The sequence below is a fragment of the Ambystoma mexicanum genome, chromosome 6p (assembly GCF_040938575.1).
Source record: "Ambystoma mexicanum isolate Mex_15411 chromosome 6p, UKY_AmexF1_1, whole genome shotgun sequence".
Lineage (NCBI taxonomy): Eukaryota > Metazoa > Chordata > Amphibia > Caudata > Ambystomatidae > Ambystoma > Ambystoma mexicanum.
The window spans coordinates 330,352,648-330,369,048 of record NC_090935.1 but is presented as its reverse complement, the minus strand read 5'-3'; the positions used below and the strand labels follow the sequence as shown (position 1 = coordinate 330,369,048).

Sequence of the window (16,401 nt, the reverse complement as noted above, 5' to 3'; positions counted from 1 at the left end):
TCCTGAACCAGCCTGACCATTTTCTCTTTTGCTTTTATGCAGAATACTTTATAAATCTCTGAACACATTAAAAGTAAATGATATTAGGAAGTCGCACATCTATGTCAATCCCCATAGGAGAAGCTGCAAGTCTCGTGTTTTATATAGCACTGTGTGTAGATGCAATCACGTTTTTAGTTTTGGCTCGTGTAAATTGTGCTGTAGTGCTATCGGTATGTAGGGAACAATTAATGTTATACATGTTGTAAAGATATGGTCTCGCAAATTAAAAGCAGACATAGGTCCTGGGCATGGTTTTGGTGACCTGATTTGTGTCTGTTATCAGCCATTTTCGGGTCAGGCAATTTGTTTATTCATTTTGGTGTAGGTTTTCTAGGGTCATACAGTGGGCTGAAAGCAGGCTGGCTCCGTTGCCCACCATGATTGACTGCCGCTATCGCAGTCCACCATCGCCAACCATTGTTGAAATCTAATGAGAAAAACCTCAACCATGTCAGAGCCTAACTCTTTTCTCTTGTGCTTTTACGCAGAAAATCTTGTAAATCTCTGAACCGAATTTGCGTTGAGTACACACAGTGAAAGTCAATGTTTGTATGAACTCGCTCATCTTTCAATTCCAACAGAAGTCCATAGTCTTGTATTTTATAAATCACTGTTTGCATTCCCTGATAGATGCTGTCACATTGTTAGTTTTGGGTAATATAGGTGGAAGGGATCATCTACAAATAAAGATGCAGACACCAGGGTAATACAAGTACTTTATTCAATGTATTGTGTGGTTTGCTTTATTTCTGTGTCGTTGTATGCATGTGTGTGTTGTGCAAGAGTCTATCCAGCCCACCATGGGGCTATATGAGACGTTTCAGAGAGAGAAAATGAAAATAATGAGTTGGGCAGGGGAGAAAAGAATCCAGAGGATTTCAAAAAGAAACAGTTGACAAAGACAAGGGACAGAAAGAAAGATAGAAGAGAAAGACCCCAGAGGAGAGAAAGTGAGAAAGACTTACCTGGAAACCACTTCATTGAGCGCCCCCGCTTCAGGCATGTAGGCACACGTGGTGTGTTTGGGAGCCCCCCAGAGAGTGAGACAGAGGGCCGAGCTGCTTATGCCAAGAACAGGCAATTGGGGGCCAGACCGTGCGGTCCAGCATCATCCAGGGCCCAGACAGCCTGCAGGCTGCTGTCCGGGACGAAAATCAACAGGCCAGTCTGGGCCATGTGTGAGGGGTGGGCCAGACCAGACTGCTGAGCCATGCCCGCAGTCGTCCCATCTCATGGCCAGTGAGGCATGCTCATTCTAATAAGTCCTCCCGGGCTGCATGTTAGGTGCAGCCCAGGAGGTGAAGAGTCACAGGCTGGCTGACCAGCCAACCCGGGTGAAAAGGAGGAAGGAGCTAACTCCCGGGCTGCGTTGCTAGGCTGCCCAGGTGAAGGAAAGCCCAGGGATGTCTTGCTGAGCAGTCAGGGTGAATGCCAGTGGGCCATCCCCTGCTTCTAATGACACATTGCTGAGGACCTGGAAGCCCCAACATGCTGCTGCATGTGGTGGTGACAGCAGCAGCATCCCCATTCCCATCTGAAGGTAAAACATCACCCAGGCGCGGTAGCGATGTGACATTATCCCAATGGCACAGGGGATGCTGCCTGTAGTTAAGATGGCGGCGCGGGCAGCAACAATGATGTGGAGCAGCCCTCATGTTAATAGGCACGTCTGAATAGTTTAAATTAAGCTCCAGTTGCGGTGGTGGGTGGGGTGAGCCCCAAGCCAACAGAACCCTCCCAGAAGATTAAGAATGGGCCCCATGCATGGCGGAGATAACTGGTTGCCCCATGTCTACTGGGCCAGCCAGAAGAATTGAAGAAGGCCATGGAAGCGGCTGTGATGCGGGCAAATCACGGGCAAACCGCAAGCACGCATGGGGCCACCCAAATGACAATCAGCAGGGTGCAGGCTGTGTGGCGAGTGCTGGTGGCCCCATGTAGTGGACGGGGCCACTCTGAATAAATAAGAGGAGGTTGGTCCCATCTACCATTAGGGGGCAGTCCCCCAGCCAGCTCTAAAACCAGCCCCAACGAGGCCTGAAGCCACCACAGCAGAGCCACCAAGGGAAGACTCATGAAGGTGCTGTGTAGGGGGTGACTGCAGCAGTCACCCCATTGTGACGTAGTAGTATATGTTGTATGTAAATGTATATATGTATGTGTATTTATATGTATATATTTTATTATTATATGTTAAGTAAGGAAGAGTAGTATACACGTTTATATAGAGGGGGAATGCTATGGAGGGTTAACGTTAAGTAGGGGTAGGGTGATAAGTATGTATAATGACACTAAATAGATAAAAGGGTGTCAAGGGAAGGTGTCTGGTCTGATGTAGTGGGATAGTGTGGCGGTCTGAGGCCACCAGGCGAGAGGTGATCACCAACAGAGGCCATCCTCTGGCCTCACACTCCATGTGAGTGGGGCCTCAGTTTAGGTAAGGGGTTTGAAGAATCCCTGCAACCCCTCCAAGGAAGGGTGAGTTGACGTAGCAGGTCCACATTTAGTTGGTGCTCACGCCAGGGTAAGTGTTTTTTTTAAATAAATATAGAGAGGTCCCCTCTGGGATCCCTATAAAATGTACGCTGGTGACCGTGTCCATTGGTAATCTAAAAATTCTGACTTCTCGTTTGCAACTGGTGTCTCTGGCTTTGTTCAGGTCCCCACCTAAAACAGTGACTTGTGGGGTCCCAGAAGGCTCGAACCCCCCTGCTTTTTAATATATACATCCAGCTGCTGGCAGCTCTCATTCACTCATTTGGGTCCAGATTCTTTTCTGCTTGGATCCTACCTGGCAGTGATTGGGGCCTGGATGGGAGCGAACTGGCTCAAACTTAAATGTGAGAAGACTGAGGTCTATATTATTGGTCCGATGGGTAAATTGGAGAGATGGACCGCAGACTTCTGTCCATTAACATTGGGGCCTCTCTCTGCTTCGGTTGAGCTGGTGAAAAACCTTGGTGTGAAAATGTCAGCTTCCCTGAAAATGGATTCTCAGATTAATACTGTGTGTGGATTGGGTTTTCTCAAGTTAAAGCAACTTGGAAACATCCTTCCTTTTATTCCTGAGGACCGCCACACATAGGTAGTCACAGTTTATTTTAATTGCAGCCTAGACTATTGTAACACAATATTTTTGTCTCATCCAGCTTACCTACTGCATCGGTTGCAGGTTCTGCAAAATGCAGTTTACCTGGTGAACGATATCCGTTTCGGACAGCACGTCTCCAACGCTCGGCAGAAACTTCACTGGTTGCCCATGCAGACCCAAATTAATTTCAAAGTTCTGTGCATTATTCATCATGCTCTGGAGGAGCAGGGTTGCTTAGCCTTGCTGGAAAAAATTCAACTGTAATGTCAAGGTTGTGCACGTCATTCAGCAAGGGCAGGACTTTTGAAAATACCCACCTATCGTCGGGAAAGGATAGACGGTAGGGTTTTCTCCATCTCCTCTCCTTTCGGGCCCTAAATTGTGGAATATGCTTCCAGTAGGGATTTGCTTTCTGCAGGACTTATCTTTAAACCGATTCTGAAGACCCATTTTATTTGTATCGCGCTCATACACAAGTGTTTCAGAGTGCGATGAGGCAAAGGAGGGGAACAATGGAGGACAAAACAAGTGACATTGACAACGCGCAAGTGCAAGGGAGAGGGAAGTGGGAGAGTATAAAGGGGAGTGGAGAAGTGGAACGTGCTAAGCAGGGATAAAAACTACAACTTATAGTACAGCCAGCAGGGTGGCAAGTGCAGGGTTTAACGTGCAGGCATGGGGTGTCTGATGAGTGCAGATAAGGGGACTGTAGGGTTATAGATACAGGCCAAAGTACAGGGTGTGCCAGGGGGCAGTGTGGGTGAGTGGATGGGTCGGCAGGGACCTGGGCCCGAAGTCAGAGGCTAACCAGGTGCAGGGTACTGAAACAGTAAGATAAGTAGGGGAGAAGAAGAGCAAAGGCAGAAGCAAAGAGGAAGGTCTTGAGGTGCTTCCGGAACCAGAGGTGGTTCTAGGCCCCAGCCAAGCAAAAAGATATCTACCCCCAACTCGTTGCTGGGAGTAGCGACTGACCCTGAGGGAGCTGGAGGTGGAGGAGCGAAGAGCTCGAGTGGGAAGGTATTTACAGAGGGAGAGTTGAAGGTATTTTGGACCCAGGCCCTAAAAAGCCTTGTGGACAATGCAAAGGGTCTTGAATTTAATCCTTGCAGCCACTGGGAACCAATGAAGAGGTTTTAGGGCTGGAGAGATACGATCCCAGGGCTTGAAGCCAATGACAAGTCTCGCAGTCCTATTATGGATGAGTTGTAGAGGGCGCAGAGTAGAAGCTGGCAGATTTAGAAAGAGGCTGTTACTGTAGTCCAGCCTGGAGAGGACCAGAGCTCTAGGGACAGTAAGATTCTGGGGGAAGAAGAAGAAAGGGAGAATAACTGTGAGGAGGTGCAGTTGGTAGTTTGACTTCATGAAGATTTCAGAGATGTGAGGAGAAAAGGAGTGTGGAGTCGAAGATGACCCAGAGGTTCTTAGCCTCACAGCTGGGAGCAGGAAGAGGGCCAAGGGAGACCAGCTAGAAAGTGACAGGAAAGGAGGGTGCAGGTGTGCCGATGAGAATTTTAGTCTTACTGGCGTTAAGGCAGAGAACATTGGCGACACACCACTCCTGGATAGCGGACAGACAGTCGGAGATGAGAGAAGGAGGCGAGGTGGCAGAGGGAAGCCTGAAGACGAGCCGAGTGTCATCCGCATAGCACTGAAAGTTGGAGCAGAGAGCTGCAATGCAGTGGGTAAGGGGTGCCAGGTATTGGTAGAACAACCAGGGAGAGAGGTTAGACCCCTGGGGAACACCACAGATAGAGGGTGAGATAGAGGAAAGTAAGGACCCAAGATTGGAGATAAAAGTTCAATGGATTCACACTCCAACTCCAGAAAGTTGGTTGATTTCACAATTGAGAGATGAGGCTGCAGTCAAAGGTGAGATAAGTAACTTATTTACTCCAGGTTCAAGTTACAGGTCTTCCGTTACAGGTAAAGGTAAGTAAATTAGGATCAAGAGACAGAGACATTGTAGGGAAGGAGATGGTCCTATCCCACCCCCTTAGCCACCACCAAAGAGTATAAATGTCATTGCAGCTATGCAGGGACACGCCCACTCCACCACTGTAAGGGTAAGAGCCCTATAACATTGCAAAGTATGCTAATAATGGCACCCATGCCTCGACATTAGGACTCCATATTGTACGATGCTTAAATGCCATATTTTTAGTACACCCAAATTCCACCACTCTGGGGCTGCAGCAGTCGCAACCCCGGCCTCTCTCACAAAGGGACCAAGCTATTCACACACCAGACCAGCTCCGCACGAGCCTTGTTCCCACAGAAGTTCATCCTGCCACTGTTCTTTCAATGTTGCAATTACCGAGTATTGTGTCTCAAAGAATGCGCTCTGCAGAGAATGTGAGACTGAGACAGGCCCCAGCACAAATTCCCATCCATCTCCACTAAACACCCTTCACCTGGACCCCACCCCGCCAGGCCAGAGCCCACCGGTCCTGACCCCCCCAGTTCCTTTCATGTTGATAATCATCTAACCCCCTTGCCTTGGCCATTCCAGAACACCCACCACAGACCTAATCCCGAGCAGCAATATATTCTCTCAAAGGTAACACACTGTATCATGAGGCACCAGGGAAGGTAGGCAGTAGATCAAACCCTCAAGGAGAGACACTTGGGTGCATGGACTGCCGTATCAATGAAGCCCTGAATGTGGAGGTCGACATGTCAATGTGTTATCCCCTCTGTTCAAAATACCCCCTTGCATGTGATGTTCCGGTATCTGCCATTATTCATGATTTGTTGGTTCCTGTTTAGCTTAGATTAGTTAGAAATGTAACCCCCCACCAACCTGACCTTCACCGTGGAGATGAGCCCAGCAGACCCACGTGCACCACGATCGACTGGGAAACAGCCAATTAGGGCTTGGCATCCCATATAGAGCTGGTCATTCCATAGATCCCCCACCCACCAGCAATGCAATGTCTGTCTTAGTTCAAATCGTCCAAATCGTCATCAGTGAAGCGTTTACCCATTTTTTTAATGTGCTCTCGGGCAGCAGAGTTCTTTGCTGTCATTTTATATATTCTATAAAACTTTGTTATCCTTGCAAAACTATCTCTTGTTCTCATTCCCTGACGGGGTATGTTATATTATATTATTATTATTCTCCAGCATGGAGTCTGGCATGGATTCACATGCTCATGAATATTCCCCGTCGTCAGGCTGGGAATCCTCGGTAAAGAATAAATCAGTATCAGTTTCGTTTCTGATCTGTCTTTCTCAGTAGTAACCAATCACTGGTCTATGGGTCATACTGCCCCCAGCCAATGACTGCCCTCTCTCTAAGACCCGCCTCTGGCAGCCATCTCCAGATTTTTACTGCACGCTCAAGTGTTGGGAGTCCTCGTGCTTAGCTCTCGAGCTTTTGCTGCGTTTTCATGCTTTTTCAAAGAGAATTTCTCATTTTTCGGTCAAATAGAGCCTCAAGCTCCACCGTCTCTACATCCGATTAACAGGGATCCGTGTCAGATTTTTCTACGCCCCTCAAGAGTGAAGATTTTGTCGAGTTAGGCTTCTTTGAGGATTCCAGAAGTTTCTGCGGCCTACCCGAACATGGCCCAGGAGAAAGGAAGCTCGACGCCCGGAAAGATGTTCAGGGTCTGCCCTGGATGCCAGCTACAGAATGTGTTCAAGGAGGACGAGCATTCGAAATGTCTCTACTGCCTTCATGAGGACAAAACGCACATGGAGAAGGACTGTGCGTTTTGCAGGAACATGTCGGAACGGACCATCAGGGACCGACACCTTTGTCTCTCCAACTGGCTGGAAGGAAGGAGTCCGTCAGGTGAGAAGAAGAAGAAGTCCGAGCGGTCTTCTAAGTCCTGTGAGGGCGCCCCGGCGATGGGGGCCCAACAGAAGGCAAAGCACCGTGAGTCCGCGGGCACTGGGAGCGCCGAACGCCGGGCTCTTTGGCTGCCAGGCAGGGCGCCTTCCCCGGCACCATCAACCACCAGCCAACGCTCTGGTTCGGGGAAGAGGAAATCCGAGAACCCAGGTAAGCCTCTGGAGAGGCCCCGGTCGATCTCGAAGGATTCGGCCGAGGGGGAGTGAGGGGGTGACCCTCCCCCGAAGGTGAAGGCCTCAAATGCGCTTAAGGCGGTAAAGGCATTGATTCACTCGGCCAAGGCCTCTATCGAGGGAGTCGTGGTGGCCCTGGTGCAGCCTGTGGAGGCTACACCAGTGGAGGCAACCTCGGGGCTCAGAGTCTCCCTGCCTCCGCGGAGGGAAGCCTCTTTTAGACCTATCGAAAAGAACCCCCGTGAAGACCCCAGCGGAAAAAGGGGGGGGCGGTGGCTATTGTGGACACGGACACAACATCCGAGGAGGAGTTGGCAGAAGTCCTAGAGGGCCTCGTCGAGGAGGCCTGTCCCCACGGGAGGGATCCCAACGAGGGTGACGATGAAAGTGGCGGCGGCACTGGTGAGGGTCCTAGTCAGCCGTCGCTCCCGTCGCTTCCGGAGCCGCAGATAACTCGGCGGCCATTTTGTTGGCGATACAATCCTTATGTTCAGAGATAAGGATGAGATTGCCCTTGCCACCGACAGAGGACCCGTTACCAGGTCCGGTGGAGGAACCAGAGCCGGTCCCGGCGGGAAGCCCCCCAAACAAGAGAAGACGGATCCACCCAGCCCCGCCTTCTCAGTCTTTGCGGCCTGCTCGGCCTTTACCCACATCCCCCGTCCCTGGGGATGACACGGGAACAGACACAGCCACGACGGGTATTGACGACGATGGTGGTGACGACGGGACGGAGCTCCCATCACCAGCCCGGGCCTCCCCGCCCGATGAGATCGGATCTTTCCACGCAATGATCGCCAGGGCATCTGAGCTTTTTCAGCTCTGCCCCGAGGAGAAGGAAGGTTTCCTTTACCAACGGCACGAGGCCAGGAGGAAGTCAGTCCTCGCCATGCCTCTGCTGGATGACATCTGGGACGAGGGTCTCTCCCTTCTCAAGAACCCTGCTACGACGCCTGCCAAGAAGGATCGGTACAAGAAGAAGTACCTGGTCCCCGACGCGGCCCCTCTGTGCCTTAGGGCACAACCTACCCCGGACTTGGTCGTCTCAGCGGCGGCCAAGAAGAAAGCGGGGGGGCATCGGTCTCAACGTCAACTTCCCCGCCGAACAGCGAAGGGAAGAAGCTGAACGCAATGGGACGACTAGTTATCTCGTCGGCGGCAACAATGATTAAGGCGGCCAACGCCCTTGCGATCGTGGCCTGCTACGACAGGGAGTTATGGTTCAAGATCGCCCCCCTGTTGGACTTCCTACCGGATGACAAGAGGGCCGAGGCCCTGGAGATCTTGCAAGAAGGCGAAGTGGCGTCGGACCACGCCATTACGGTGGCAACGGACATTGCTGACACCGGTTTCCGCCAGCTAGGCAACAACGTTTGCCTTAGACGACGAGGTTGGCTCAAGGTGACGGATTTCCTCCAGGATGTGCAGGCCAAGGTGCTGGACATGCCATTCGACGGGAACAACCTGTTTGGGAAAACGGTGGATGAGTCCCTCCAAGCCATCAAGGTGGACACAGAGACTGCTAGGGCCCTAGGCGTCCTCCGGCAATGGTGGCCGTCTTTTCAGAGCACCGGAGGCAAGCAGAGTGCCTCTAAGGGATTTGGCGGTGGCTCCTCTACATACCGCCAAGCAGCCCACTCCTCATCACAGGAAGCCTATAGAGGACGAGGCAAGTTGGGGGGACCCCGCCGTCGTTGCCAGGGAGGCCAAGGCAGCAAGGCATCCACCAAGCAAGATTGAACCAACAGCGGGGTAGGACCCCCACCGAAGCACCCCGGTGGGAGGCCGGCTGGCGAGGTTCGTCAGCGTGTGGGAGTCCATCTCCACTGACCATTGGGTACTGGATGCCCTGGGCCAGGGGCACGCCCTCAAATTTCTAAAAAAGTGCCCCTGCATTCCACCCGTGGTCAGGAAGGAAAATCACGTCCCTCAACTACTCTTGGAGGTGAGGGCGTTGCTCAGAAAAGGTGCCATCGAGCTGGTCCCGAAGAGGCTCTGGGGCTCCAGAGTATACTCCAGGTACTTCCTAGTAAAAAAGAAGACAGGAGGATGGCGCCCCATCCTTGACCTGCGACGGCTGAACAAATACATCAAGGCACAGAAATTCCAGATGGTCACCCTTCAGCATGTGCTGGGACAGCTGGAGGAGGGCGATTTCCTGTCGTCGTTACATTTGGAGGATGCGTACTTCCACATCCCCATTCTGAAAGGTCACGGAAAGTTCCTCAGGTTCGTGGTCCAAGGACGGCACTACCAGTTCAAGGCCCTCCCATTCGGATTGAAGTCGGCACCCAGGGTGTTCACCAAGTGCCTCGCACCGGTGGCGGCGCGGCTGCGCCTGCAGGGAATCCACGCCTACCCCTACCTGGACGACTGGCTCATCCGAGCAGGTACAAGGGAGCTCGCCGTGGATCACACAGCAAAGACTGTCCAGCTGCTCTCGGACCTGGGATTCTCCATCAACTTTCCCAAATCCCACCTGGTCCCGTCGCAAGTCGCACTGTTTCTGGGAGTGAAGCTCGACACAGTGGCGTGCCTGGCCTCACCGTCGGAAGAAAGGACGAAGGACATCCTGGGCAAGGTGCAGCGCCTGCTAGCCGCGGACGATGTCCTCCTGCATATGTCTTGTGCACCTGTGCAGGCTTCGGATGCGCCCTCTTGAAGAGATCCTCGACTCCCGCTAGATCCAAGCGAGGGGCAGCTTCGAGGACCGGATCCCGAGCAACGAGACCTTCCAACGAGCGATCTGGTCGTGGGGCATCCACGCTCATCTGACGGCGGGCAAAGACTTTCAGACCCCATCCCAACAGATAACAGTGACGACGGATGCCTCCCTGGAAGGGTGGGGAGCGCACACTGGAGAACTTCACGCGAGAGGCCTCTGGCTCCCGGAGGAGAAGATGATGCTCCACATCAACATCCTGGTGCTCCGTGCAGTGTTCTAGGCCCTCAGGTCCTTTCTCCCGTCCCTCAAGGGCAAGGTGGTGAGAATCTTCACCAACAACACCACCACGATGTTCTACATCCGGAAGCAGGGAGGAACCAGATCCCCAGCCCTCTCCAAGGAAGCCCAGGATCTGTGGCATTGGGCCTTCGCCCAAGGGATGTTTCTGGTGCCCTTTCATCTGGCAGGGAAAAAAACACCATCACCGACTCACTCAGCAGGGAGCTGCGCTCGTGCCATGAGTGGGAACTACATCAGGATCAAGTGGATCGACTCTCCCGACGATGGGGAAAACCCCAGATCGACCTGTTTGCGACAGCGACGAACTCCAAGTGCCAGAGGTTTGCCAGCAGGTTCCCCCAGCCGAGGAGCATGGGCGATGCTTTCTCGTTCCCCTGGGAAGGCCTGTTCCTTTATGCGTTCCCTCCGTTGCTGTTGCTGCTCTGACTCGTCAACCAGCTCAAGAGGTCCCGGTGCAGGATGATCCTGGTCGTGCTGACGTGGCCGAGGCAGATCTGATTCCCGGACCTTCTGGACTTGTCAGCGTCCCCACCAGTCAAGCTGCCGGCAGACGCGTATCTTCTCTCCAGAAAAGGGGCGCCATACTTCATCATGACCCGGAGTCGCTGAACTTGCAGACCTGGCTCCTGCAACGCTAGAGTTTGGAGGGTACAATTTCCCGGCTGACTGCAGAGAGGTCCTTGCAAAAGCCAGGGCGTCCTCAACTCTCAAGTGCTACGGACATAAGTGGAAGAGGTTCTCTGTCTGGTGCCGTGCACAGAAGATTAACCCTCTACGGATTATGGCCCCTCAAGTGCTGCTGTACCTACTGTCGCTGGCCAAGGCTGGACTGGCTCACGCCTCCATCAAGATACATCTGGCTGCGATCTCCCGATACACCAGAACCACAGGACGGGCGTCCTTGTGGTCCCATCGCCTGGTGAAGGAATTTATGAAGGGACTGTTCCGATCGTTCCTGCCGGTGAAGGCCCCTGCCCCGGCGTGGGAACTCAACGTGGTGCTGACCAGGCTCATGGGGGTGCCATTCGAGCCCCTGCATTCGGCGCCGCTGAAATTCCTGTCGTGGAAGACTGCGTTTCTTGTGGCCATCACCTCCGCACGGCGAGTGGGAGAGATCCAGGCCCTATCCTGCAAGCCTGCATACTTGACTTTTCACGACACGAGGGTGGTGCTGAGGACGCACCCCTCGTTTATGCCCAAGGTGTCATCAGACTTCCTCCTCAACGAGCCCTTGGTGCTACCTGTTTTCTTCCCGTCGCCTTCCTCTCCGGCCAAGAGGACTTTGCACTCGCTGGATGTGGCTAGAGCTCTGAAGTTCTACGTGAACCGAACGAAGAGTTTTCGGAAGACATCACAGCTGTTTGTGAACTTTGGACCTGTGAACCAAGGGAAGGCTCTCTCGAAGGCTTCCATTTCCAGATGGCTCTCCGGCTGCATCATGCATTGTCATCAGTTGGCAAACCGACCGTTGCCCGGCCGTCCGAGAGCCCATTCGACCAGAGCGATCGCTGCTACCACGGCGTTCTTGTCTGGTGGGCCCCTGCTGGACATCTGCAGGGCTGCTACGTGGAGGTCGACGCACACCTTCACGAGATTCTACTGCATTGACCGGGATTCCAGGGAGGAGTCCAGAGTCGGCCAGGCAGTGCTGCGCAACCTGTTCGCTTAAGATGAGCCTGGTGGGAAGGTAAGAGATGCTTAATGTTGAGTTTTATGTAATGCTTAATGTTGAACCTTGCCACCTCCCGTGGTTGTGCATGTGTACTGCTACGTATTCTTATATTCATGAGCATGTGAATCCATGCCAGACTAAATGCTGGAGAAGGAACCAGTTACTTACCTGTAACTGTTGTTCTCCAGCATGGGTCTGGCATGGATTCACCTGCGAACCCTCCCTCCTGCCCCTCTACGGCTCTTCACTTGGTCATACTGCCACTTTGTGTGCTACCAAATCTGAAGATGGCTGCCAGAGGCGGGGCTTAGGGAGAGGGCAGTCATTGGCTGGGGGCAATATGACCCAGAGACCAGTGATTGGTTTCTACTGAGAAAGACAGATCAGAAACGAAACTGATACTGATTTTTTTCTTTACCGAGGATTCCCAACCTGACGACGGGGAATATTCATGAGCATGTGAATCCATGCCAGACCCATGCTGGAGAACAACAGTTACAGGTAAGCAACTTGTTCCTTATTGGGACATGTGTATTAGGAGGGTTCCTGCTACATCCACTGGCACCCTCACTGTCTGCCAGCTCACTTCCAACTCACATTCACAGAACACTCACAGGGAAACACACACTCAGCATTCCACATCCCTACATTCCACATGCATTCCATCAGCTTACATGCTCACAGCACAGACATGAGGGAAAAAGCACATCAAAACATAATGCAACAGAGAAAAGTAGAACACAAGCCTTGTTGTTTTATGCTTCTGTTTGGATTAGCACACAAACTAATCTTAGACAGCCTTCCTCTATCTTGAACTTATGGAAGGAACTGAAGGTACATTGCTTCTAAGAATTGGGTGTGTCCACCTGTATACCTCTTCTCTCCATTGACCCCTTTCCTGTCTATTTATAACCAGCCAATCGTCCTACCCAACCTCTACACACTATGCAGCCTAATCACATACAGACATCCTTGGCAAATTGGTATTTTCTTAGTTTTTCATAAGTGTTGTCATCATGAAGCTGCACAAAGGATCTAATAACCCACCAACCAACTGGTGAAGAATTTCAATGACGACTGTCATTGGCTGGTCCACAACCAGTGGTGGGCTGCATTTACAATGTGCTTTAAATGGGTCCAATCAATTAAGTTGAACATCATGTAAGCTTCTTTGTGACATTTACATTCATATTCATAAAGTAGTATTGGGGCCATATTAAACAAGCGCTGAATTGGTGTAGGTGCAATTAGGCCACAAATTGCCTTAATGTAGAAAACGTATACTTTTAATGTATGTGTTTGCACTAGGGCAAATGACCAGCACTAGGACAAGCTATTGCCTGGTAAAAAATGCAATGAAAGAATATTTTTTGCACTACGATATTTTTTGCCCTAGTGCATATTGCATTTCCTCTGGTGCAAACTTTCTGTAATATCACACCTGGTTGGTGCATAGCCATGTTGAGGTTTAGCATTTAGTATACAAATGCTTGCATGTTATGTTCTGCTTCTCATGCAGGAGGAAATCCTGATCTACGTGATCCAACCAGGGCTGATTTGGCGTCGGCCGAATTGTTTGCATGGGAAATTTGCGAACCTTTTGTGGTTCGTACATTTCACATGCGAACCACAAAAGGTTCAAACCAGAAAAGGTTTGTACATTTCCCATGCAAACTCACATCCATAACCCCTACACACCCACATCCACGACACAGCCACCCACGCACCCCCAACATACCCACACCCCACTTACCTGTCATTGCACTGCAGGGTCCTTTTCTTTTTCAGCTTTTTTTTTCGGGAGCTGTAGGGGTTTCCCCTGCAACCCCCGCTCAGTATACTGTAAAGTACAGTGAGCAGGGTGTTGTGTGGGACGCCCCTGCAGCCCTTTTTTTTTTTAATGCTTACCTACAATGCTACCATCAAAGGTTCGAACTTTTGGTTTTCCAACCTTTGGTGGTAGCATTTTCCGGTCTTTTTGTACGGTCGGACCTTTTGTTTTCGGTCCGATCGTACAATGTTGGAAATCCGGATATGAATCATGTAATAACAGTGTATCCATTGATTCCTATGTGGTAGGCGGTAGCATGCTTGTTCTCAGTGATAACACAGATGCCTAATGAACATGTCTGGTGAGCTAGCCGCTAACATTTGCCTGAATCATTATTTATATCACTTTGTACAATTAAATGTAGTTACTTCATATTTCTGAGTATATATTTGATTTCTAACTTGCCAGCTTGTGGCTACAGCTGCAAGGAAGCAGACATCCTCCGGAATGCCATTTATGTATAGGAAACTGAGGAGCAACCCCATTGCTGGAAACGGAGGATAGATGTACATTGGATTAGTCTCATGAGTGTCCAGCCGTGGAGGCGAAGGGCTTTTCATGGACCGCTGGTTGAATGAAGGGTGCCCAGACTCTCGTTAGATGGCATAGAAAGTGACCCACAATGCACTGATGGGTGTGAAAGTCCTGCAGGCTATATAGTTAAAGGAAGAGCAGCTGAACACAGCAAGCCCTGCATTCTCCTACTTTTGCCTCCATGCCTCTTCTGCCTGGAGGTGCCCAAGCATATGTTTAGAACTGGGGGTCTAATGAGGATCCAGTACCTGAGAGAATCTGTCCCACTGACCTCAGTGGGTTCCAAAATGGTGTTCTTTTCACTGGAGCTAGTGTAGTTCGTGCAGGGCCAGTGATGGGCTCTATTGTACTCTGGGGCAGGCAGAGCCCGGCTGAATGAGTCTGGATTCAGTGAAATTACTGCCTTTTTTTATTTTTTTATAAGAGCACTAGTGCAGACCATGTTGCACATGTCAAGGTCGAACAGCACCGAGGCATGTGAGGGCCATAGCGTTGCTGATCTTTTTTTCAAAGATGGCCTCCCTAATGATTCTTTTAGATTTCCTTTTATCTTTTGTAATCATGTACGCCACGTTATCATTTTTCTGACCCATCTGATGAAAACCGTGGTAAATAATTACGGGAAAACCATGGTCCTCTGTCACTGTCCACATGGATACCTCAGATATCCGTGCTTGGTCAGTGATCATAAAAACAGAAGCAATCTCTAGGCCACCAAGCTACATGCATGTGCACAGTAGAGTTGCCACGCTTTCATGCGTGGTAATAAGCCAACATCTTGTAGAAGGTAGATGCTTAGCAATGAAAGATGCTGCTATGCAAGCGGAATGTTTAACCTTAGTTTGCAATGATTCAAGGCGTCCCACTCTTGTTAAACATCTTTTTATCACTTATTGTAGTGCTTCTAGGTAAGTTCATAGAAATTGCTGAGTGGCAATTTACTTTGTTGAAATGACTTTGTGGCATTCTCTCTCCCCATAACACCCCCATGTACCCCATTACTCAACAGATACAAACCTATTTTATTGTGAAAAAGTTAATTCAGCAAAGTAAATGACCAATCAGTAATTTCGGGAATCGGGTAATATATGGTGACATAGGGCCTCATCACGAGTCTGGCGGTAACCCTTAAATGTGGTGGTAGCGCTATTACCACCGCATTTAAGAGTCCGCCAGATCATGGCTTTGGTGGATTTCCCCCCAGTTCTGAGCTGGGGGGAAATCCGCTGCAAATTTGCCGATTTTCGGCACGATTACCGCCGGCTGGAAATCTGCCAGCAGTAATAGCGTGAATTTTGCCCATTGGGCCCAATGGGGGATGAGGAATTCCCGAATGGGCCCAATGGGGAATGGGCAATAACCCTTCCGCCAAACCCGTGATCCGGCACTAATAGCGCCAGGGGGTTTGGCGGTAGGGCTATTAGCGTCGGCGTTACCACCCAACTCGTGATGAGGCCCTATGTATGGGGACTGGTTGCAGGGATGAGCCCTGCTCCCATTTTTAAAAAAAAAAAAAAACAAAAAAAAAAAACAGGGGCTGCGGGGTTGTCCCCCACATGTTCAATGTAGTAATGTCTCTGCAAAAAACTGCGACTTTTTTGTCAGGGTATATTTTTGCAGGGACATAATTACATGGAACCATCATTTCATTCTATGAGACAAAAGTAAACAATGTTTATTCCTCAGTAAAACAACACACATATTTCCAGGTGATTGTAGTCAAGCCAATCATCAAATAGATCCCAATAGCATACTGGTATTTACCTCAACCCAGAGTCTACGTAAATAAATAAAGGATTGTATTGGTGAAACTGCAGATACGGTAGCTCATTGGTACATGCTCCCATTGTGGGCATTTGTGTGTATCCTGGAAGTCATGGCTGCTCTCCTACTCGGTTAATTCCGTGGGTAGAAACAGCTGTCCCAGGCACGTGTGCCTGATCTGCAGGCTGAATTTTCCATCGCTGTGCATCAGCCCCGCTATATAGGCAGTTAACTGGGCTACACGATGTTTCACATGCCAGAAGCATGAACAACTAAAAGGACCAGATGCTCCAGAATTTGGAAACAAAAATTCCGATTCAAGAATTATGAAATTGTGCAACTTTCCATTTCCAGGCAAGGTGGTCACCTCAGTCTAAGTATCCGTGATCGGTCCTTCATTATAAATGGTGCTTCTAAGTGTTCAGTACACCTACTACAACCAGCCCTACACGAGTTGATCAATTACACATCGT

General features: G+C 50.4%; 1 protein-coding gene across 2 annotated transcripts in view; it reads left to right on the top strand.

Annotated features, from left to right (window-relative positions):
* NPR3 (natriuretic peptide receptor 3) overlaps positions 1-16,401 on the top strand; it is a 295,266-nt gene that overhangs the window by 186,399 nt on the left and 92,466 nt on the right. The gene's annotated exons all lie outside the window — the stretch shown is intronic.